This window comes from Chiloscyllium plagiosum, unplaced genomic scaffold (assembly GCF_037043375.1).
Source record: "Chiloscyllium plagiosum isolate Xiang-an unplaced genomic scaffold, Cpla_swu_hap1 HiC_scaffold_24, whole genome shotgun sequence".
Lineage (NCBI taxonomy): Eukaryota > Metazoa > Chordata > Chondrichthyes > Orectolobiformes > Hemiscylliidae > Chiloscyllium > Chiloscyllium plagiosum.
Genome location: NW_028270162.1, coordinates 9,289,857 through 9,314,680, shown reverse-complemented (window position 1 = coordinate 9,314,680; position 24,824 = coordinate 9,289,857). Strand labels below are relative to the sequence as shown.

General features: G+C 41.9%; 2 protein-coding genes across 12 annotated transcripts in view; one reads left to right on the top strand and one right to left on the bottom strand.

Moving 5' to 3' along the window:
• arvcfb (ARVCF delta catenin family member b) overlaps window positions 1–15,363 on the bottom strand; it is a 322,810-nt gene extending 307,447 nt beyond the window's left edge. For 5 of the 9 annotated variants that reach the window (XM_043715409.2, XM_043715407.2, XM_087999879.1 and 2 more), the window contains exon 1: window positions 14,736–15,362. The gene's annotated coding sequence lies outside the window, so the exon portion shown is untranslated. Of the gene's footprint in view, window positions 1–8,898; window positions 8,919–14,735 lie in introns of those variants that run through there. The other 4 variants (XM_043715402.2, XM_043715404.2, XM_087999881.1 and 1 more) reach the window with 4 other exon arrangements.
• A 468-nt stretch (window positions 15,364–15,831) lies between these two features.
• Window positions 15,832–24,824, top strand: part of tango2 (transport and golgi organization 2 homolog (Drosophila)) — a 214,006-nt gene continuing 205,013 nt past the window's right edge. The window contains exon 1 of one of the 3 annotated variants that reach the window (XM_087999878.1): window positions 15,832–15,952. The gene's annotated coding sequence lies outside the window, so the exon portion shown is untranslated. The remainder of the gene's footprint in view (window positions 15,953–24,824) is intronic. The other 2 variants (XM_087999876.1, XM_087999877.1) reach the window with 2 other exon arrangements.

Genomic DNA, 24,824 nt, shown 5'->3' with positions numbered 1-24,824 from the left:
CACAGGTAAAATAAAAAAAAGTTAGGAAGGGCTTCAGCACATAAGGGTGGCAGAAGCTTGGAAAACTGTTGTCTTAATGTCAATTAACACAAATCAATTGTTAGTTCTAAATGAGCTCAAAAGATTTTTGTTAACCAAATGGGGATGAATAAATATGGGATTTCAGCAAGCAAACAACCTCATGCTGAATTTTCACCATGACTCACTGACAGTACTCACTCAAGGGTTTAAACAGCTGATTCGTATCCCTACGTTTGGAATTGACAATTTATATAGGATCATGTACTTCTTTTTCTGAATTGATGACTGGATTTGCATTGTCAAGTTTCCATTAGGATATCTAGCTGGCAGTTTTGCTTTTATGCTCAAGTACTTTTGGTTTATAATTCCAACTAAACCAGTAATGAGATTAAAGCCATAAAATAATAATTACAAAACTGCCAAATATCAAAATGCCAAACACTACACAGGGGAGTTCAGAGTCAGATTTCAGGGTTAACGACAAGTTCCTCTGCAGTCCAGAGAGTCCAACATTTATGCATTGAAACAAGAACACCTCCGTACCCTGAAATATTCAGTAGTCCAATAACGCAAAACTCCAATTACATTCAACCAAGCCCCATGTGATTAAGAGATCCTTTCAGCCCTGGGTCTATCAATGTATGTCTCTCTTTCCTTATGGTTTGCACAAAGCATTTTTCACCATTTTAAAATATTTATCCAATTACCCTAATGAAAGTGTTCAATTCATTTTCACCACCTTCACAGATAGAGCAGCTTGTTTGTCATTTCTACTATATACCGCAGATACGGTTAAAAACAAGACATCATTCCTCCAGGACTGAGGATGCTACATGGACAGCACAGACGACATACTCGTACATGGCATAAAGTGCATAAGAAGTGCAAAACACTCAAGTTACACTGTAATAGAAGAATGATAAATAATAGACATCAATGAATCTGACCAGTTCTCTGGTCCTTTTGATCTCCACATTCAATTTTTTTTGGCTCCTTGCCCTCCTATCATTTGGAACAATTTCTCCTTGTTTGAGCATCAGGGTTTTGAACTCATCTATTAAAATATCCCCTGAGCACTTAATGCTTGGGGAAACAATCAGTTTACTGTGTACATTCAGTATTGTTTCTTTCATTTGAAGGGATGCAGATGCATCCGTTATGCCAGCCAAATATCACTATTCCTGCTTCAGCTCAGATAGTGACCCTCAACATATAATTATATCATGGCAAGTGCACCACAGCCCTGGCTGCTCTCAAATATATCCCAATTACGTAATTTTGGCCATCTATCTGTCATAACATGACAACTGCACCTTCACCCCTTAATGATCTCTTTCCCACTAAGGCTCCCCTGAGGCTTTTCCTGGCATTGCATCACATCTGCTCCTTTGAACATAGAACAATACAGCACAGAACAGGCCCCTCAGCCCTCAATGTTGCACAGACCGGTGAACTAATTTAAGCCCATTACCCTACACTACCCCATCATCATCCATATGCTTATCCATGGACTGTTTAAATACCCCTACAGTGGCTGAGTTAACTACATTGGTAGGCAGGGCATTCCACATCCTTACCACTCTGAGTAAAGAACCTGCCTCTAACATCTGTCTTAAATCCATCAATCACCCCTCAATTTGAAGCTATGCCCCCTCGTACAAGCAGATGTCATCCTCCGAGGAAAAAGACGGTCACTGCCCACCCTATCTAATCCTCTGAACATCTTGTATGTCTCTATTAGCCTTCTTCGCTCCAATGAGAACAGACCCAAGTCCCTCAGCCTTTCCTCATAAGACCAGGCAACATCGTGGTAAATCTCCTCTGCATCTTTTCCAATGCTTCCACATCCTTCCTGTAATAGGGCGACCAGAAGTGCACACGATAATTCACATCAGGCCACAATAGCATTTTGTACAATTGCAGCACAGCTCTGGAACTCAATCCCTCTACCAGTAAAACCTAACACTGTATGCCTTCTTAAACAGCACTTTCAGGGATCTGTGTACATGGACACCAAGAACCCTCTGCACATCCACACTAACAAGATTCTTTCCATTGACCCAGTATTCTGCCTTCCTGTTATTCTTCCCAAAGTGAATCACCTCACATTTATCTGCATTGAACTCCATTTGCCACCTCTCAGCAATTTATCCAAGTCTCCCTGCAACCTGCAATATTTTTCCACACTCTCCACTACTCCACCGACTTTAGTATCATCTGCAAACTTATTAACCCATCAACTTATGCCTGCATCAAAGCAGTTTATAAAAAGAAAACAAACAGTAATGGCCCTAAAACAGATCGTTGTGGTACACCATTAGTAATTGGACTCCAGGCTCAATATTTTCCATCAACCACTCGCTGCCTTCTTACAAAAAGCCAGTTTCTGATCCAAACTGCTATTTACCCTCAATCTCATGCCTCTGCATTTTCTCCAAAGGACTATCATGTGGAACCTTATCAAAGGCTTTACTGAAGTCCATGTACACCATGTCAACTGCCCTACCCACATCCATATGCTCGGTCACCTTCTCAAAAAGCTCAATCAAGTTTGAGACACACAACCGTCCCTCGACGAATCCATGTTGACTCTCTCCAATCAAATTGTTGTTTACTAGATGATTATAAATCCTATCTATCACTTATAATCCTTCCCAACTCTTTTCCTAAAACAGTCGCAAGGCTCACTAGTCTATAATTACTAGGGTCATTTCTACTGCCCTTCTTGAACAGGGGCACAACATTTGCAATCCTCCAGTCTTCAGGTACTAAACCTGTAGACAATGATGACTTTAGTCCAAGGAACACTAATTTGAACAGCTATAGGTAGATCAGGTTGTGTCTTAGCCTTCACAACTTACTCAGGCTGGACCACTTTAAACACCATTATGCCCTTCTGCTCACTAGTTCAGCTCCCTGATAAAATCCAAAGATAACATCACCATCTCCCATCCCCAGCTTTTCTTACTAGAAGTTGCCCCTCTGACATAAACTGACAATACATTGTCTTTAACATAGATAGAATCACTCACGACTCCCACTCTTGACCCCTACACTTTTTGATTTGTCACACTGCTTGTGTGATATCCAGTACTGAGTGAGCAGAAATATAGTCTAAGTTGCTGTGGTTCTGTTCGCCGAGCTGGAAGTGTTTGTTGCAAACGTTTCATCCCCTGTCTAGGTGGCATCCTCAGTGCTTGGGAGCCTCCTGTGAAGCGATTCTGTGGTGTTTCCTCTGGCATTTATAGTGGCCTGTCCCTGCTGCTTCCGGTTGTCAGTTTCAGCTGTCCGCAGACGACAAGCAACATGAATTCGACTGGGACAACACTACCATTATAGGGCAAGCCAAACAAAGAACAGCCAGGGAATTCCTAGAAGCATGGCACTCATCCACAAACTCCATCAACAAACACATCGACCTGGACCCAATATACCGGCCACTACAGCGGACAGCTGAAACTGACAACCGGAAGCGGCAGGGACAGGCCACTATAAATGCCGGAGGAAACACCACAGAAGCGCTTCACAGGAGGCTCCCAAGCACTGAGGATGTCACCTAGACAGGGGACGAAACGTTTGCAACAAAAACTTCCAGCTCGGCGAACAGAACCACAGCAACGAGCACCCGAGCTACAAATCTTCTCACAAACTTTGAATATAGTCTAAGTAAATTTTGACAGTCTTAACCACCATCTCAAGGACAACTTGGATAAGCAATAAATGCTGGCCAGCCAGTGATGACCATATCCCATGAGAAAATAGTACTGTTTCAAACACTTAACTATACCCACCTTGTCTCCATTAAATGCAAGGAGCCACAGAATCTTTTGTCACCAAGACTGAGAACAATCTGACCAGCTGCCACGGCCAAATCACTGCCCTTCAACAACCAAACCTCCAATGCTTCCATGTCTTTCTCAACTTTTTCTCCCATCTCCTATGATGGGCAGTCCAAGGTAGTCATCTCCATAATTCCCACCTCCTGTTCCTTCTGAACTGTTGACCACTTAATTTCTCCTCCTGGTTCCAAGATTAGCTGCTGGTGCAAATAGTTCTCCAACTAGATGTCATACTAATTTCCTTGAAATCGCTTCACCTCACGTTTCAAACCAAAGCATGCACACATCTACCTTAGCATTCCCTGTCACTGTCATCTATATGCTGTTATGCTGCGCAACAGTAACATGATCCAAAGCTATAATTTTACTTTTTACATATACAGCTTGGTGTAATTAGCATATCTGCCTACCTCTTGTCCGAATTACTGAACTAATGCTTAATTACCAGATCACTTCTTCCAACAAAATCAGAAAGACTGAAATTTCAGTTCTCATGGACAGTAATATTTTGACACCAAGATTAACTTCTGACTTTACACCATCACTGGATCTGCCGATTTCTTTGTAACATGACTTGCCTTTGCCTTGTCTGAGATCACCTACTTTGCTTTTTTAAAAAACATATTTTTTACTTCCAGAATCAGCTGTTCCAACATAGTTTGGTTGGTCCAATATGTCCTATCCTCCAAAAACTTGAAATCGTCCAATACTCTGCTGCCTATTGTTACAACAAGGGTAAACATTCCTGTTTACTTTAAAGCAGCAACACAGGAAAGCTTTATCCCATGCAGTAAAACATTAAATAGTTCTTGGTGCCTCGAATTTTCAAGTAAAAATTAACAACTTTACTTCTTAAATTATAACAGGAGAATCACTAACAACTATTTATGACGCCTTCCTCTAACCTATCTTTTCCCTCCCCCTTTCACAATACTAGTCTGATAAAACTCCTAATTAAGATTTACAAAACAAAACTTCTTATCTCAAAACCAGGCAGCTTTCAGTTCTCCTCTGTATTCCTATCTTTTCTTCTACTTGGGGATTCTGCTTCACAGGTTACTGATCAATAAAAGGTACCTTTCAGAGAGAGTTATTTTTCAGGCAGTCTTTACATGCTGGTAGCGTGGCAGTTCTCTTCCCAACTGTTCAATTTTCCCCAGTCCTATACCCCCAAAGCATTGGATTGTGTCACTGAATTTAATATATTGACAATCCTAAAAGCCAAAGTGTATTGGAGTTTGGGGGTTTTTTTGGGAGGTAAATTTAAACTGATTGGCCTAATTCAAATCTGTTTTTGTCTCCAGGCAACCAGCTACCCTAACTGCTGGACCAAAAGGTTACATTATATCTTTTTTCAGAACATGCGGTGCTTGTCAGGTTGTTCTGTTGCTTTTAATGCTCTTAAAAAAAAGGAAAAGCACGCCCACATTTTCATAACACTGTCTCTAAACTGGCAGCAAGTCACACTGTACTCACTAACCTATACTGACTCCCAGTTAAGCATCTTTATTCTAAAATGGCTATTCTGATTCTCCTATCCCTTTCTCTCTCTCTAATCTCCAACCACATAATCCTTCAAGATGCATTTTTAAATTGATCTGTTTGGACATATTATGACACAGCTCTGCAGCAGATAGGACATCAGTTTAGAACTCCTGCTCCAGAGATAAAGACATGACCACTGCTCTACAAGGCAGTATATACCCTTCAGGGCATATTTGTTCCTCTAATTCTGGTCTGCCCTGCAATCTCACTATTAGTTGGCATAAATTTAGTCACCTGGACACTAATTTCTTATTTTCCTCCCTACTGCTTCTGACTATCTGCTTCCTCAGCCCACTTTAAAGACCTCTTTGACCAAGCTTTTGGTCACCTGGCATAATATTTCTTGATACAGAACCACAACAAGTATGATTGTTCGTCGAGCTGGGAATGTGTTGCAGACGTTTCGTCCCGTCTAGGTGACATCCTCAGTGCTTGGGAGCCTCCTGTGAAGCTTCACAGGAGGCTCCGAAACACTGGGGATGTCACCTAGACAGGGAACGAAACGTCTGCAACACAAATTCCCAGCTCGGCGAACAGAACCACAACAACGAGCACCCAAGCTACAAATAGAACATAGAAGAATACAGCGCAGTACAGGCCCTTTGGCCCTCGATGTTGCGCCGATCTCACAATCTTCTCACAAACTTTGAACAATCATACTTGTTTTATAATGCTGCTGAAAGAGACATTTATCTTAACCATTAGAGCAATGCCAATAATTCATTGCATTCCCCACAGAAGAAAAAGCAAACTTCATTTTCTGTTTATATAGCAGGCCTGTCATTCACATTGATTATCTTTTCTCAGTGACCTGCAGCACTCAAAATCTCAGCTGCAATGAAAATCTCTCCTTCAGCTAAACGAAAACAACAGAATAGTGCTCAGTTCCAGCTCTCACCACAGTGTGGCATGCACTGGAATATCCTCAAAACAGATCAAGAGCCAGAGTATTTATTCAGTACAGAAAGAGGTCCACCATTTCCATGCCCATCAAACAACCATCTGTTCTAATCCCATTTTCTAGCATTTGGCCAGAAGCCTGGGTGTGTTATGGCACTTTAAGTGTGCATTGAAGTAGTTCTTAAATGCCTTGAAGGTTCCAACCCTTTTAGGCAGTAAGTTTGAGATACCCATAACTCTGGGTTAAAAAAAATCCATTTCCTTCAAATACCATCCAAATCTCCTACACCTCATCTTTAAACTCTGCCTCTCCTGGTTATTTCACAACCTCATAGTTGAGTTGCTCGCGCCTAACTAACATTTTGATGAATCTCTTCTGCAATCTCTCTCGTGCAATCACACCCTTCCTATAGTGGAATGATCAGAATTGGACACAGTATTCAAGCTGTTGACTGATTTATTATATACAGCTCCATCATAATGCTCTTGTATTCAATGTCTTGACTAATAAAGGCAAGTAGCTCAGCAGCCTTCTTAACCATCTTATCCACTTGCCTTGCTGTCTTTAAGATGGAATGCATTACTTCACTTTTCAGGATAAAGTTCCATTTGACATTGTTCAGTCCATCTGTATCATCCTCTGGTTTAAAGCTTTCCTTCTTATTTATCACAACATTCTTCACGTCATTTGCAAACTTGATCATATCTCCAACATTCCATAAGACCATTAATCTTAGGAGCAGAAATTAGGCCATTAAGCCCATTAGTGTTTGTTCTGCCATTTAATCATGGCGAACAGGTTCCTCATCCCCATCCCCGCACTTTCTCCCTGTAACTCTTGATACTCAAGAACTTATCACCATCTTAAATATACTCAATGACCTGGCGTCCGTAGCTTCTGCGGCAGTGAATGCCATAGATTCACCACTCTCTGGCTGAAGTAGTTTCTTCCTTATCTCCATTCTAAAAAAAGGTCTTCCCTTTACTCTATGGCTGTGCCCTCTGCTCAGAGTCTTTCCGACCAACAGAAAGATGTTCCCAACATCTATGCTGTCCAAGTCATTCAGCATTCTCTAAGTTCCCATTCAATCCCCCTCTTGCTTCCAAGTTCCGTCAAGTATAGACCTAGAGTCCGCAAACTTTTCTTGGGGGCGGCACAGTGGCTCAGTGGTTAGCCCTGCTGCATCACAGTGCCAGGGACCCAGGCTTAATTCCTGCTTCGGGTGACTGTCTGTGCGGGTTTCCTCAGGGTGCTCCAGTTTCCTCCCACAATCCAAAGATGTGCAGGTTAGGTGAACTGGCCATGCTAAATTGCCCATAGTGTTCAGGGGTGTGTAGATTAGGTGTATTCGTCAGGGATACATGTCGAGAAATGGCTGGGTGGGTTACTCTTCGGAGGGTCAGTGTGGACCTGTTGGACCAAAGGGCATGTTTCCACACTGTAGGGATTCTATATCTATATATGTTAAGCGTTTCATTGCTGGGACCATTCTTCTGAACTTCCTCTGAACACACTCCACAGCCAGTACATCCTTCCTGAGAATACAGGGACCAAAAACTGTGCATAATACTCCAAATGTGGCCTGACCAGAGCCTCAGAAGTTCATACTTGCTTTTATATTCAAGTCCTCTCAAAATAAATGACATCATTGCATTTGCCTTCCCAACTTCTGACTCAACCTGCAAGTTTGCCTTGAGAGAATTCTGGACTAGAACTCCCAATTCTCTTTGCACTTCTGAATTTCTCTCTTTTTCCACCCCCTGCGCCCCCCAACCATTTAAAAAATAGCCTATGCCCCTATTCTTCCCACCAAAGTGCATGACCTCACACTTTCCTACATAGAAAGTCAGGTAGAGTACAATCTAGATCATTAATATACACAGTAAACAACAAGTGACCCAGTGAACTCGGTGGTATGCCACTGGAGGTAGGTTTCCAGTCACAAAAACACCCTTCTACCATTACCCTCTGCTTCCTGCCATTAAGCCAATTCAGATCCAATTTGCAAAAGCGCCCTAGATCCCACTGGCTTAGTTTCTTAGGCAGTCTGCTATGTAAGACCTTTTCAAAAGCCTTAGTAAAGTTCATGTAAACTAGATCATCTATACTACCCTCATCTTCACAGCTAGTCCACTCAAAAAATGAAATCAAATTTGAGAGTATGACATTGCCCTGACAAAGCTAGACCATGATTAGTCCTGGTCTCTCCAAGTAAAGATTAATTGGGTCCCTCAGATTATTTTCCCGCTTGCAAAAGTTTCCCTATCAAAGATATTAGACTCACTAGCCTGTAGTTTGCATATTTATCCCAATCAACCTGCTTGAATTATAATAACGTTAACTGTTCTCCAGTCCTCTGTTACCCCTTGACCAGAGAGCAGTTGTAAACTATTGTCCAAGTCCCAGCAATCTCTTCCCTTGCCTCTCACAGATGCCTCAGGTACATCTTACCTGCATCTGGGGATTCATCTATTTTCAAACCTGCCAAAACAACTAATATTCTCATTCTCGTCGCTCGCTCTCTTGGCTAATTCACTCAAATATATATCAGTCCACCTTCTCCTCCCCCCCACCCCCCTCAGATTTCTATACCTTCTTTCCCTGCAGTGATGACCGATGCAAAGTATCCATTTAAAACCACAGTTCTCCAGGCTCCACAAATTGCCACGCTGGTCTCGACGGGCCCCATCTTCTGATTATTCTCTTCCCACTAAAGCTGTATTCTTCTTTGATATGAAAGACAAGACAGTATAACCTTTTAGGTTTCACCAAACGATGGAAACTAATTTAGCTGTAACAAACTAAAAATACCTCACTTGCTGGAAGAGCTGTAGGCATCAGGTCTGCAACAAGAGTCAAAAAGGTGAGTCAGCCATTGTTTTAAGTTTGTCCACATACTGTGTAATGACCCTGGCTTTCTATTCTGACCCTGGCTTTCTATTCTGACCCCGTAAATCAATATGTTTATCAAATGTCTGGGACACGTACCAATACTTGGGAGATGTAATTAATTCAGGCTTGTTTGAGTTCCATCTACAAGGGAGTTCTTATCAGATTCTGAACCAGATGCTCCATTTTATCTGCATTTAAAAGTTTAAGCTTCAAATGAAAAAAGTTATATTGCGAAAACAACAAAACATAAAAATTCTGGCAAGAATTATGCCCAACAACATATTCAACAGAAAATTTGTCAGAAAAACAGACAGGAGGCAGAATAATTTTTTCCCCTTACAGCAGCAACTTCCCAACAAAAGGCGAATGTAAAAATGTTACACAAAAAAAAGTTATCCAAAATAAAAGGACTGGTTCCAAATCTGGGAATTAGGAGATAAATGACTGACTAATACAAAATCAAAATATTGCAGATGCTGGAAAGCAAATTGACTAAACAAAACTGAATATATCCAGAGGGTCAGGCAGTATCCATGGAAAGAAACAAAATTAATTTCACAAGTTGAGATCATTTTGCATCAGATGTAAAGAGAGAAACATAAGAAATTTTAAACCAGTGGAGGAAAAAGGGGCTGAAAAACAAGGCAAGTCAGTAATAGGACCAAGATGGAAAAGATGAAATTACAAAAGATTGGATGATGTTACAGTCAACAGTAGTAATAGGCACTCTAAAGAAAAAAGGTCGTTTCCAACTGAGACATGAGTAGTTCGACAGCAATCACCTGAATGCAACATCCAGACAGGGACAAGAAGAAAAAACAGCAAAGAGAAAAAGGAGCAACTTGAAGGCAGAGGTTATGATCTTAACCTGGTAAACTTTATTTATTCAAGAGTGCCGAGTCAAGAAAAATGGCACCATTGCTCAAGTTTGTGCTTTGCTTCATGCAGGCCATGATCAATATGGTTAGGATGGGAGCAAAACAGGGAACTAAAATGGCAGACAACCAGAAGCTCAGAGTCACGATTGCAGACAGTGGACATATTCCATACAGTGATCACCAAATCAGAAACAGGTCTCCTCAAGGCAGAGGATATTGTGAGCAGCGAAAACAGGAGACTAGAGTCATACAGTCAAAGAGATGTACAGCATTAAAAACAGACTTGTCCATGCTGACCAGATCTTTGCCAGCACCCAGCCCATATCCCTCTAAACCCTTCCTATTCATATACCCACCCAAATGCCTTTTAAATGTTGCAATTGTACCAGCCTCCACCACTTTCTCTGGCAGTTCATTCCATAAGCATACCACCCTCTGCGTGAAAAAGTTGCCCTTTAGGTCTCTTTTATATCTTTCCCCTCTCATCCTAAACCTATGCCCTCTAGTTCTGGACTCCCACAACCCAGGGAAAATACCTTGTCTATTTATCCTGTCCATGCCCCTCATGATTTTATAAACCTCTATAAGGTCATCCTTCAGCCTTCGACATTCCAGGGAAAACAGCCCCAGCCCGTTCAGCCTCTCCCTATAGCTCAAATCCTCCAATCCTGGTGACATCTTTGTAAATCTTTTCTGAACCCTTTCACGTTTCACAAAATCTTTCCGATAGGAAGGAGACCAGAAATGCACGCAATATTCCAACAGTGGCCTAACCTATGTCCTGTACAGCTGCAACATGACCTCCCAACTCCTGTACTTTATTCTATGACCAATAAAGGAAAGCGTACCAAACGCCGCCTTCACTGTCCTGTCTACCTGCAACTCCACTTTCAAGGAGCTATGAACCTGCACTCCAAGGTCTCTTTGTTCTGCAACACTCTCGAGGACCTTACCATTAAGTGTATAAGTCCTGCTAAGATTTGCTTTCCCAAAATGCAGCACCTCGCATTTATCTGAATTAAACTCCGTTTGCCACTCCTCAGCCCACTGGCCTGTCCGATCAAGATCCTATTGTACTTTGAGGTAACCTTCTTCGCTGTCCACTAAACCTCCAATTTTGGTGTCATCTGCAAACTGACTAACTATACCCATGAACACATCAAAATCATTTACATAAATGACAAAAAGAGGTGGGCCCAGCACCAATCCTTGTGGCACTCTACTGGTCACAGGCCTCCAGTCTAGATTGAAAGAAGTACAATTAAATCTGTTTCACTGGGAAAGAGCATCTGGAATCTTGGACAGTTGGAAAAAGTGGTGGTAAATGGGCAGGATTCCATCTCTTGTACTGGCCTGGAAATGTGCTTTAGGGACTTAAAGGATGTTAGGAGTGACAGGAAATTTACTTGGGAACAGCCCCTTCAGAATACTGTATTGGTACAGCAAAGAGTACAAGAATACCCTTTGTCACCTCAACATGATCCATTGTATAAAAAGGCTAGTGGAATGGAAAGTGAGGATAAGGAGAACCCCATTCATGGTTTTTGAAGGGAGGTAAAGGGGTGAGAACAGATGAATGAAACAGACTGGACAGTTTCCCCAATTTCACATGCTCCCACGAACCAGCGAGGATTGAACCCCTGGTTGACAAAAGACAACTTTGAAACTCCAACCAAAAAAGAGATTAAAAGGTGGGACATACAGCAGTGTAACCCAAGACTGATTCTACATTTACACTGTCAGGTAATGTAACTTGAAATCTATTCTGTATCTAAAATTGGTACCTCGGTGCTGACACCATGAGGGGGGCATTGTAAACTTTTCACTGTACTCGAGTACACAAGTCAATAAACCTATTCTAATTCTAAACCAAGTCCTCCACAGTCCCAAATGGGACATTCACTTGTCACAGAGTCCAAAAAGCATGCTTGAGTGTTGCAGTACAGAATCATGCAGAACATCCCCCATATTAATTCCCAATATCAGCCAATGTTATCATGCCTTGACACTAGCATAAAGATTCAGACTTCAAAAAAAAAAGGAGAAAATTCAAACAAACTTGAATTCCACGTACAATCCAACCAGCAAGCTAAATATCAGGTGCACTTTCAACATGCTGCGTCACATCTGAGGAAGAGAACTGGACAAGGGAATTTGCTTTTCTACATAAGAGCTGCCAAATACACTTTAAACTGTTTTAGGTGGAGACAGAACTCTACCACCACAACTATTTATTGGTCCCACAATATAGAAGTATGAAATCTATACACATCTGTCCTGAACAAGTCTGAAAACTTCAAGCAGTAATCATGTACAAGTCCAATCAAACAGCAACATTTTTCCTAAAATAGTGGGTAAAAACGGGGATAGTTCAGTTGAGTCTAGAGATTAAAAAGCAGATAATTAAGAAATTTATCATTATAAACTAGGATTATTCTTGCACCCTGTTTATTTTACACAATGTTGTTTTAACAGCCCTTACTCGAGTATGGATAAACAAGACAATTTGTAGTATTTCAGGAATATTCTTTTTGAGAATGATGGAAACCCAAAAAACTTTGAAGGACTGTTAAAGTGCTCCCACACAGCTCACTGGGGTCAGAGATCTGTAGCGTGGAAAGAGGCCTTTCGGCCAGTTTCATCCACGTTAGTCAAAAATAGCCACATAACTATTCTAAGCTGAAAATGTGTTGCTGGAAAAGCGCAGCAGGTCAGGCAGCATCCAAGGAACAGGAGAATCGACGTTTCGGGCTTATGCCGACGTTCTATGGATGCTGCCTGACCTGCTGCGCTTTTCCAGCAACACATTTTCATCTCTGATCTCCAGCATCTGCAGTCCTCACTTTCTGAACATAACTATTCTAATCCAATCTTCCAGCACTGTGCCCATAGCGTTGTCATCCCAAGTGCACATCTAAATATTTCAAAGGAATAGTTCCTCCGTCTATACCTTTTGTAGAAACATTCGGACTGAAAAGCAAGATCCAACCTGATGTCAGGACTTAAGAATGCCAACTTTGTATCTCTCCAAAATTTGTGAACGCCTGGTTGCAGGTTCAAATACAAATTCACTTTTAATTACAAAATCTTGGCCAACATTTCAATATAGTGCTGGGAGGAAAAAAAAGTGATATAATTTTGGTATTTTCTGCACGAGGACCTGTTTGCCGAGTCAGGAAACAAGATCCGACGGGACCAGAGTGCGGAGTTTCCCTGGTATGCTGCATTACATTTGTTTCCCAAACAAACCGGTTTAAATTGCCTCATGGCATGGCTGTCGGTTGAACCGTACTACGTTGTAAATTTGTTGACACATTCACTTACATGGTGATTATATTTCAAAACTACTTTGTTGGCTCCAAAATAATATGAGACCGTCCTAAAATCATGAAGGACGCGATTGTTAGGAAAGATTTGCATTCACTAAATTCGCCAATAATTGCATTAACGTAGCGCCTTTGACATAGCAAAAATGTGTTTCGGTGCTTCATAAGAACAATCAAACAAACCTCTGACGCTGAACCACACATTTGAAAAAGATTTAGAGCCCGAAATAGCTATTTCAACTCAGTTTGCTCACGCAAAAACGCTGAAACCAACCATGCTCGAATGCGTTCGACAACAGGAATAATATTCTACCTCTTCACGTCTGCAACGTGTCCACCTGCCACGATCAACAAAACAAATTCTCACTCCACCAGCAGACTGCATGGTGTAAATAGCAGAGGCGGAGTCCGCTTTTCATTGAAAGTTGTAAACAACGTAAAACATTACAGTCCACGTTCTTACATAGCCACGTTCTAGAATTAAACTCTAAACAAAAGAACTGCTTACAGTATTCCTGAAAAAGATTAAACCTTAATTCGACTCTACTTGCTGTCGCACAAAGACATTTCAGAACTCCAATAGCCACAATAAAATTACTTGCACTACAATCGTGTTAATTCAAACGCCTTAATTCATTATCAAAAGGAGGACCATTGACATTTAGGGGTTACGCATTCCTTACACACGAAAATTTAGACTACAAACTATAAACTTTGTAGAGAAAAACATGACAGGGCACCAGATAGCTAGAAAATGCACGGGTTGCCAACAAACCATTAGTTACATCTTTAACACTAACGAAATTCCTCCACTGTCGTAGTATCGAATTAGAAAATCACAGCTTTGCTACCATAGAAGCAGCAAGCATTTTTGGAAAGATTTAAATAACTCCCAATAACTGGGTTTGACTGTACTCCAAACAATCCAAACTCGACATTTCATAGTATTAGTTCGCCTTGCAGTTTGCCACAACATCCTCAAGCTAAATACGTTTGAAACAGCTTTCCAAAATATACAGAAGAGCAGAGATCGTTACAAAGATATATAATTGTAAATGATCAAGTTTCACATGATTTGGACTCAACCTGGTCGTGCTCCACAATCAGGAACTCCTTCTTTCCTGGTCATACTAGTTTCCGCTATTGAAAAATCATTGGTAAAAATCGGGATCCGTTAACAGGTAGCTGGGAATTAATTAAATGCACTAACGTAAACAGCCGGATGCTTTTATCTCAAAATGAAAACAAAATCAAAATAAATGCTCGAAATACAAATCGTCCATCCTCGGAAATCCTTCCACGAATGGTGTTGATGATATTGTTCATGGCATACCTTAATTCTGCACTGCCAGCTTAGGAGAGGTTTCCTTCTCGAACCGGGGAGGGCGTCCCAAAACAGATTAATTGCAACACCTTTTGTTTAAGTTGTACCGGACCACTCTTCCAAAAATAAACCGCTTCTTCCACCAGAACAAACAGCAGAGAGCGTTGCCCGCCTCTTCCTTTTTTGTTGTTGGTGCTGCTCCTGCTTTCGGCCTGACTTAACGGCGTCTTTCAAACACAATTTTTTTTTGGGGGGGGGGGGGGGAAGAAGAAAAATCTTCCACCTCGTTCACCCCCGGGAAATGGAGGGGAAACAAGAGAAACGAACAAACAAAAAAAAAATACGGTTCGGAAATTGTAGAAACCAAGAACCTTTTTAATTCCCCCACCCCTTTCTGAAAAGGATTTATCTGAAAGGGGTTCTCGTACCTCCTTTCCGGAGGGGGGGAAAAAAACCCAGACCTGCTGCAGAGTTTGCCCTCAAGCCACTCACTTCTCGCCGGATTAATGTACCTAGAAGAAGGGGTGGGGGAGGAGGGGAGGGAAGATCTCGACCTGAAGTATATTCAATGAAAGGAGGGAGGGAACCACTGAGAATTTTAACAGGGAAAAGGGAGCAAAGAGCTTCAAATCACAGCCAGCGAAATCGCTCCTTCACCCGCACCTTCTTCTTCTTCTCCTCCTCCTCCTGTGGTGTACAGCAAGCAAACCCGCACGGTCTCCCTCACATCGAACAGCACTACGCCGCCGCCCCCTTGTTTCGGCATTCCACCGATCACAATCACGGTAGTAATGATTGACATCAATGCTGTCCAATAGGTTGAAAATACATATAATTGGCAGAGTTAGTAACCAATCGACATGCGGCTGAGCGCCGTTGCCGATGATTGACGTACGAAGAAAGCAATCAGAGCTAGTCCGGCTTGCTGGTCCCATATGCACCAATCGCATCTCGTGTAAGGCGGGATTTCACGTTGACGTCCGCCCCCTTTCCACGATGGCCAATGTAATTGCGGAACTTAGTTTAATCGCCGTACATAGAAGCCAATAGATAAACAGACTCCGTAACGACGAACCAATCATTGTCACAAGTGGGCCGGGAACCCGCATGTTTGTAAAGCGCTCTGCACCAATTAGCTTGATTGTTGTTGGAGGGACTGCAGTGCGTAGGAATGATCAGCGCGATTTGTGGATAAGTTGGTGAACCAAGTGTTTTCAGCGTCCAAGGTAAGTGTAAGCACATTTTTATATTGTTAACTGCCACTGATGATCAGTTATGAATATCTTATGATCATAAAGCTAGCAATATGTGGTTCGGATTCTACTTAAATTATGTCAGGGACTTTATGTCACTGTCCTCTGGGCCCAGAAACTGTGATACGTTCCGAGTCGGCCTTTTTTGACAGCCCCTTTATAAAATCAAGTAACGGATGATGTACGTTCCTGCCTTGAATGTTGAATACATTGAATGTTATGACAAATATTTCCCCTATTGTGATTCGGTTTTAATGTTTGCACTTCATTTTTTAGGACAGCAGGTGAGAGAATTGTTTGGTTGCACCTCGATTCATCAAACTCGCCTGTGGTTATGATTAGAGTTGGTTGTTTACATGACAGGAACAGTTTAGCAATTTAATGATGTTTGTGTTGAACTACCAAGTATGGATTGTGCTATCCTTCTTGAAATACAAACTTTGTTTGTTGACCCTGCCTGAATGTTATTTTGCCAGGTAAGTAATATACAGCTATGGACTTTGGATTATCCCAGCATTCAAAGCAGTCTGATAATCTTCTGAGTTGTAATTTTTTGTAGACCGGACAATTAATAAATGACATAAAACTGTGGATGCTAGGAATCTAAACCAAAAACTGATTTGCTGGAGAAACTCAGCCGGTCTGGGAGCATATGTGGAGAGAAAGCAAGGTTAACGTTTCAAGTCCAGTGACAGGCACAGCTTCTATTTGTCCTGAGGTATCAAAATATTTCTGTATGAATCTCCTGTTAAATGTCAAAGAGATGGTATGTCTGATTAAATTAATCTGTTTGCCATATTGGATGTTGAAAAAATTGTGTTGTAATAGGTACTGATTATTACGGTAATAACGAAGAATGACCTTTAATATGGCTTGTCTATTTGTTTCTTTTTCACAAGCTTCTAATAAAATTATAACAGAATCACAGAAGTATTATATAGGGGAAAAAGGACGTCCCTGCACTAGTTTGTTAAATGAACATGTTACTTAGTCCCAATCTCTTGCTTTTAACCCCACACCCTTGCACATTATTTTTATCCAAATAATCAACAAATGCCCTCTTGAATACTTCAATTGAACCTGCCTTCACTACACTTGCAGGAGGTGCTTTCCATACCTTGACTTACTGAGTGAAAAAATGTTTTCCTCACTTCATCCTTGCTTCTTTTGCAGATGTGGATTGGTTGGGCTGAAGGGCCTGTTTCTACACTTTAGGGAATCAAATCTCCCTGTTATTCTTGTTATTTTCATGAGAAGTAACAATTTCTCTCTATAGCCTGTCCAACTCACTTATGATCTTGAAAACCTCTATCACATCTCCTCTTAGTGTTCTCCTCTGCATGGAGAACAGTCCCCAACCTCTTCATTCTATCTTCATAATTGAAGTTCTTCATCCCTGGAACTCTTCTTGTAAATAGTTTTTGCATTTTGTCCAATATAGTCATATCTTTTTTTTTTAAATGTAGTGCCCAGAAGTGTCCATAATATTCTAGCTGAGGTCTAACAAGTGTTTTATACAAATTCAACATCTGCTCTTTGCTCTTGCACTCAATGCTTTTATTAATAAAGCTCATTATGCTCTACTTATGCTGTCTCTCTGATTTGTGCATGCATATACCATTGTCCCAATATTCCTGCAACCCCTTTGCATTTATCCTCTATTAATATTGCTTTTGAATGTTCTTACTACAAAAATGTATCGTACAGGAATAAGAGTAGGTCATTCAGCCCCTTTAGACCTTCAGTCTGTTCCATCATTCAATGAGATCATGGTTGATTTGTGGCCTAACTCCATATACTTGCCTTTGGTCCATAACCCTGAATACTTTTCCTTAACAAAAAAAGTCTATTACAGATTTAAAGTTAACAACTCATTTAATATTCACTGCTGTTTGTGGAAGAGAGTTGCAAATGTCTGCACGCTTTGTGCGTAGCAGTGCTTCCTAACATCTTTTCTGAATGGTCTGGCCCTAACTCTTAAAGTACGTCCCCTAGATCTAGAATCCCAAACCAGTGGAAAAGTTTATCTTTATCTACCATGTCTTTTCCTGTTACTATCTTTTAGACTTTGATCAGATCCTTCAAAATTGTAGAGAAGACCGGCCTAATTTGTATAATCTCTCCTCTTAACCACTGCCACCTCCAAACGGACCCCACCACCAGGGATATATTTCCCTCCCCTCCCCTATCAGCATTCCGAAAAGACCACTCCCTCCGTGACTCCCTCGTCAGGTCTACACCCCCCACCAACCCAACCTCCACTCCTGGCACCTTCCCCTGCAACCGCAAGAAATACAAAACTTGCGCCCACACCTCACCCCTTACTTCCCTCCAAGGCCCCAAGGGACACTTCCATATCCGCCACAAATTCACCTGCACCTCCACACACATCATCTATTGCATCCGCTGCACCCGATGTGGCCTCCTCTGTATTGGGGAGACAGGCCGCCTACTTGCGGAACGTTTCAGAGAACACCTCTGGGACACCTCGGACCAACCAACCCAACCACGCCGTAGCCCAACACTTCAACTCCCCCTCCCACTCCACCAAGGACATGCAGGTCCTTGGACCCCTCCATCGCCAGACCATGGCAACATGACGGTTGGAGGAAGAGCGCCTCATCTTCTGCCTGGGAACCCTCCAACCACAAGGGATGAACTCAGATTTCTCCAGTTTCCTCATTTCCCCTCCCCCCACCTTGTCTCAGTCAAATCCCTCGAACTCAGCACCACCTTCCTAACCTGCAATCATCTTCCTGACCTCTCCGCCCCCACCCCACTCCGGCCTATCACCCTCACCTTGCCCTCCCTCCATCTATCGCATTTCCAAAGCCCCTCCCCCAAGTCCCTCCGCCCTACCTTTTATCTTAGCCTGCTGGACACACTTTCCTCATTCCTGAAGAAGGGCTTATGCCCGAAACGTCGATTCTCCTGTTCCTTGGATGCTGCCTGAACTGCTGCGCTTTTCCAGCAACACATTTTCAGCTCTGATCTCCAGCATCTGCAGCCCTCACTTTCTCTCTTAACCACTGCAGTCAAGCTATCATTATTGTAAACCTATGTTATACTCCCTCCAAAGGCAATAAATCCCTATGAAGTTCTGCATTCAGGACTCCGAGAGGTCTAACCAGTGTTTTGTATAACTGCAACATAATGCCTGCACTCTTATACTCCAGTTCTCTTGGTGTAGAGGCTAGCATTCCATTAGATTTCTTGATTATTTTCTGCACATGTTTATGGCATTTTAAAGAGCTATGCAGCGAAACTCCAAGTGTCTTTGAACACTAGTAGATGTGATCTATATGGACCAGTAAGGCATTCGACAAGGTTCCCCATGGGACACTGATTAGCAAGGTTAGATCTCATGGAATACAGGGAGAACTAGCCATTTGTGTACAGAACTGGCTCAAAGGTAGAAGTCAGAGGGTGGTGGTGGTGGAGGGTTGTTTTTCAGACCGGAGGCCTGTGACCAGTGGAGTGCCACAAGGATCGGTGCTGGGTCCACTACTTTTTGTCATTTACATAAATGATTTGGATGTGAGCATAAGAGGTACAGTTAGTCAGTTTGCAGATGACATCAAAATTGGAGGTGTAGTGGACTGCGAAGAGGGTTACCTCAGATTATAACAGGATCTGGACCAGATGGACCAATGGGCTGAGAAGTGGCAGATGGAGTTCAATTCCGATAAATGTGAGGTGCTGCATTTTGGGAAAGCAAATCTTAGCAGGACTTATACACTTAATAGTAAGGTCCTAGGGAGTGTTGCTGAGCAAAGAGACCTTGGAGTGCAGGTTCATCGCTCCTTGAAAGTGGAGTTGCAGGTAGATAGGATAGTGAAGAAGGCGTTTGGTATGCTTTCCTTTATTGGTCAGAGTATTGTGTACAGGAGTTGGGAGGTCATGTTACGGCTGTACAGGACATTGGTTAGGCCACTGTTAGAACATTGCAATTCTGATCTTCTTCCTATTGGAAAGATGTTGTGAAACTTGAAAGGGTTCAGAAAAGATTTACAAGGATGTTGCCAGGGTTGGAGGATTTGAGCTATAGGGAGAGGCTGAACAGGCTGGGGCTGTTTTCCCTGGAGCGTCGGAGGCTGAGGGGTGACCTTTATAGAGGTTTACAAAATTATGAGGGGCATGGACAGGGTAAATAGGCAAAGTCTTTTCCCTGGGGTGGGGGAGTCCAGAAGTAGAGGGCATAGGTTTAGGGTGAGAGGGGAAAGATATAAAAGAGACCTAAGGGACAATGTTTTCACACAGAGGGTGGTTTGTGTATGGAATGAGCTGCTGGAGGAAGTGGTGGAGGCTGGGACAATTGCAAGAGGCATTTGGATGGGTATATGAATAGGAAGGGTTTGAAGGGATATGGGCCAGGTGCTGGCAGGTGGGACTCGATTGGGTTGGGATATCTGGTCGGCATGGACAGGTTGGACCGAAGGGTCTGTTTCCATGCTGTTCATCTCTATGACTCTATCCATTGTATTTAACTTCATATCATCTAGGAAGTACCCTGATCTATCCTTTTTTTGGTCCAAAATGGATAACCTCAAATTTGCATACTTTGGGCAAAACTGTGGCAGATTACGTTCAGTCAACTAGTTTATCGAAATCCCTTCATAACTTTGTTATCATCTACATTGTCTAAAGTCCCACCTAACTTTGTGTTTTCAACACATTTGCATGTATGACTTTCTATTCCAATTTTCAAGTCATTAATAAATATTGTGAAGAATTGTGGCCTAACATAGATCCTTGTGGGACACCACATTCTACCAATTTGAGTACCTATCCATTGTCTCAATGTTCTGTAGCTTGCCACTCAACTAATTTCTCAACCATGTCAGTAATTTGCTCTTAGGTTAAATTGACTTTGTTATAATGAAGGAAATTTACCTGTAAAGTACAGTATGTAGATAAGGTATGCTTTGGTCTGAACAGATTTTCTTAGAAGTGTGAATTCTGGAAATAATTTTGAGCAAAATTGAGAAAACTTTGAATATGATGCAAAATCGTGTATTTTGTCTTCAATTGTAAGTGTTATGTGCATCTTAATGCTGGTGAGGCATGGGGAAACAGAGCAGCAGGTTAGATTGTGAAGTGATTGAGGAGAAGGTCAATGTTAGGTCAAGGAAGTCTAACAAGAGAATGGACTGGGCCAAGTTAATGAACACAGCAGGACTGGCAGTCAGGAGCATGTTTATTTTAGTGCAAGGCCTATAATAGGTAAGGCAGATGAGCTTAGAGCATGGATTAGTACATGGGCCTATGTTGTGGCAGCCATTACAGAAACCTGATTGAGAGAAGGGTAGGACTGGCAACTCAATATTCCCAGGGTTTGGATATTTCAGGAGAGGTAGAGAATGGGGCAGTTGCATTACTGATTAAGGAGAATGTCACAGCTGTACTATCAGAGGACATCTTGAAGGTGTCATCCACAGATGCCATATGTGTAGAATTTAAGACAAAGGAAGGTGCAGTCACTATGATGGGGTTATACTATAGGCTTTTCATAGCCAGCAGGAGATGTGTGAACATGGAAAGGTGTAAAAACCACACGGTTGTTGTCGTGGATGATTTTTTAATTTTTCCAATATTAACTGGGGCTCTCTTAGTGTCAGGGGCTTAGATGGAGTCGAATTTGTTAGGTGCATTCAGAAGGGTTCTTGACACAATATGAGATAGAGCTGAAAATGTGTTGCTGGAAAAGCGCAGCAGGTCAGGCAGCATCCAGGGAACAGGAGAATCGACGTTTCGGGCATAAGCCCTTCTTCAGGAGTCCAACTATGGAAAGAATCATATTAAACCTTGTATTGGGGAATGAGTCTGGCAGAATGATTAACATTTCAGTGGGGAAGCATTTTGGGTACAACGACCATATTTCATAAGTTTCAAGATAGTCACAGATAAGGATGAGACTGGTCTTCGAGTTAAAGAGCTAAATTGAAGAAAAGCTAACTCCAACAGTATTAGTCGGGAGCTGGAGAAATTAGACTTGGGACTGCTTTTTGAGGGTTAATCTACATCTAACATGTGGGAGTCTTTTAAAGACCAGTTGATCAGAATTCAGGACTAGAATGTTTCTCTGAAGATAAAAGGTAAGGGTAGTAAGGTTCAGAATCCTTAGATGACAAGAGATGTTGAAAGTTTAGCCAAAAATAAAAAGAAAGCATGTGTTAGATTTCAGTTTCCTAAATCTAAATTTCCTAAATGTGTATTAGGAGCAAGAGGGTAACTAGGGAAAGAGTAGGTCCAATGAAGGACAAAGGAGGGAATTTATGTGTGGAACCAGAGAAAGTAGGTGAAATCCTTTAATGCGTACTTCACATCGGTATTCACCAAAAAGAATAATCATAAGATTAGGGAGGGGGTATGTTGATATTAAGAAGGAGGTGGTGTTGGGTATCTTGAAAAAAACTTAAGATGGACAAGTCCCCGGGGCCTGATGGGATCTATCTAAGGATAATGAAGGAGGCAAGAGAGAAGATTCCTGGGGCCTTGACAGAGACCTTTGTGTTGTGTTTAGACACAGGCAAGGACCCAGAAGACTGGAGGATAGCTAATGCTGTTGTTTTGTTCAAGATGGGCAAGAAAGTAATCCAGAAAAGTATGACTGGTGAGACTCACATCAATATTAGGGAAATTATTGGAGAGGATTCTTAGGGGCTGGATTTACTCGTATTTGGAGAAGAATGGACTTCAACGGAATAGTCAGTATGGCTTTATGTCAGGATGACTTGTCTCATATGCTTGATTTGAGTTTATTTTGAGAAGGACACGAAGTTGATTGATGAAGGTACGCCAATGGATGTAGTCTACATGGATTTTATGAAAGCATTTGACAAGGCCCCTCACGATGGATTGGTATAGAAGATCAAGTTGCATGGAATCCATGGTGAGTTGGCAAGTTAAATACAAAATTGGCTTGGAGGGGCAATTTTCTGACTGGAGGTCTGTGACCAGTAGTGTTACTCAAGGATCAGTGCTGAGACCCTTTTTTTTTGTAATATATACAAATGATTTGGATGAAAATGTAGGTGATCTGATTAGTAAGTTTGGAGATGATATGAAAATTGGTGGAGTTGCTGATCAGAAGGAAGGTTATCAAAGGATACAGCAGCATAGAGATCAATTGGAAACTTGAGCAGGCAAATGACAAGTGGAATTTAATCCAGAGAAGTCTGAGGTGAAGCATTTTGGGAGGTCAAATGCAAGAGGAAAGTATACGGTAAATGGCAGAATCCTTAGGAGCATTTTACATACAGAGGGATCTTGGGGTGCAAGTCCATAACTCCCTGAAAGTGACGACTAAAATGGATGAGGTGATAAAGAAGACTTACAGCATGCTTGCCTTCATCGTTTGGGTCATTTGAGTATAAAAGTTGGCAAGTCATGTTGCAGTTGTATAAAATTTCAGTGGGGCCAAACTTGGAGTATTGTGTGCTATTCTGATCACTACACTATGTGATGGATCTGGAGAATTTAAAGAGAGTGCAAACAAGGTAACCGGCATATTGCCTGGATTGGAATGTATTAGCTAGAGGGGGAGGTTGGATAACCTTGCTAAAGCGTTGGAGGCTGAGGGACGACCTGATAATTTTATACACTTCTGAGGCATGGATAGGGTGGATCATGAGTCTTTTTCCCAGGGTGGTAATCAAATACTAGGGGGCAAAGGTTTAAAGTGAGAGGGGAGAAAGGAATGAGAGAATGTTGGCAAGTGGAGTCAGATTGAATAAGGGTTGCCATGGGGACACTAGTCAATGATGTCTGACAGTTAACTGCAAAGCTTTGTTTAACTTTTTCTTAACACAGAGGATAGTAGGTGCCTGGAATACATTGCCAGGGGAGGTGGTAGAAGTAGGTGCAGCATCGAGGGCTGAAGGGCCTGTACCGCGCTAGAATGTTTTATGTTCAACGTTCTAAAACCGTCTGATTTGAAATTTAAACAAAGCTTTGCAATTAACTGCCAGACGTCGTTGACTGGTGTATTCTCTATGGCAACCCCTCATTCAATCAGACTCCACTTGTCAACTTGGTCACCTATTCCCTCATATATGTGTTGCTGGAAAAGCGCAGCTGAGGCAGCATCCAAAGAGCCGGAGAATCGACCTTTCGGGCATAAGCCCTTTTTCAGGCTCCTGAAGAAGGGCTTATGCCCGAAATGTCGATCCTCCTGCTCCTTGGATGCTGCCTGACCTGCTGCGCTTTTCCAGCAACATATTTTTCAGCTCTGATCTCCAGCATCTGCAGTCCCTCATATAGTTTATATGCTGTTTTCCCCCCTACAGTAACATTGTTGCAAATTATCTGAATGAATGCATGATGAAAAACATTTCCAAAATGTGTCCTTTTGGCAATATTCATCCTTCTTTGTTTCATTTATATTCTGAGACACAATGCATTATTACTTGGTCAGGGAAAGTGACAGATTGCATTCAGAACCAGACAAGATTGAGGCTGGAACAAAAAGTTGATGCAAGGAGTGGCAATAGTGAGAGAAAGGGAAGATGATGAAGCTGCAGTAAGAAAACAAGAAGTTTCCAGAAACGGAAAGCTAAAAGATTGAGTGCTGCAAGTCAGGAAGCTTTCATTACATCCTCATCATGACTAGGATTCAGACCCAGGTATAATATTGGCAATAGATCAGAGGAATGTTCATATAATGCTGCGACAAAGTGGAAGAAAGAGCTACCTTCAGTGTGTTATGCAAGTAATCAAGTACAGTTGCAACCCTTCAAGGAACTACCTGACCTATTGGACATTCTTCTTACAGCTCAAACAAAACAAAATCACTTCACTTGAAAAACATCAGAAAATGTAACAGCTGAGTAGGTTTACTAAGAAA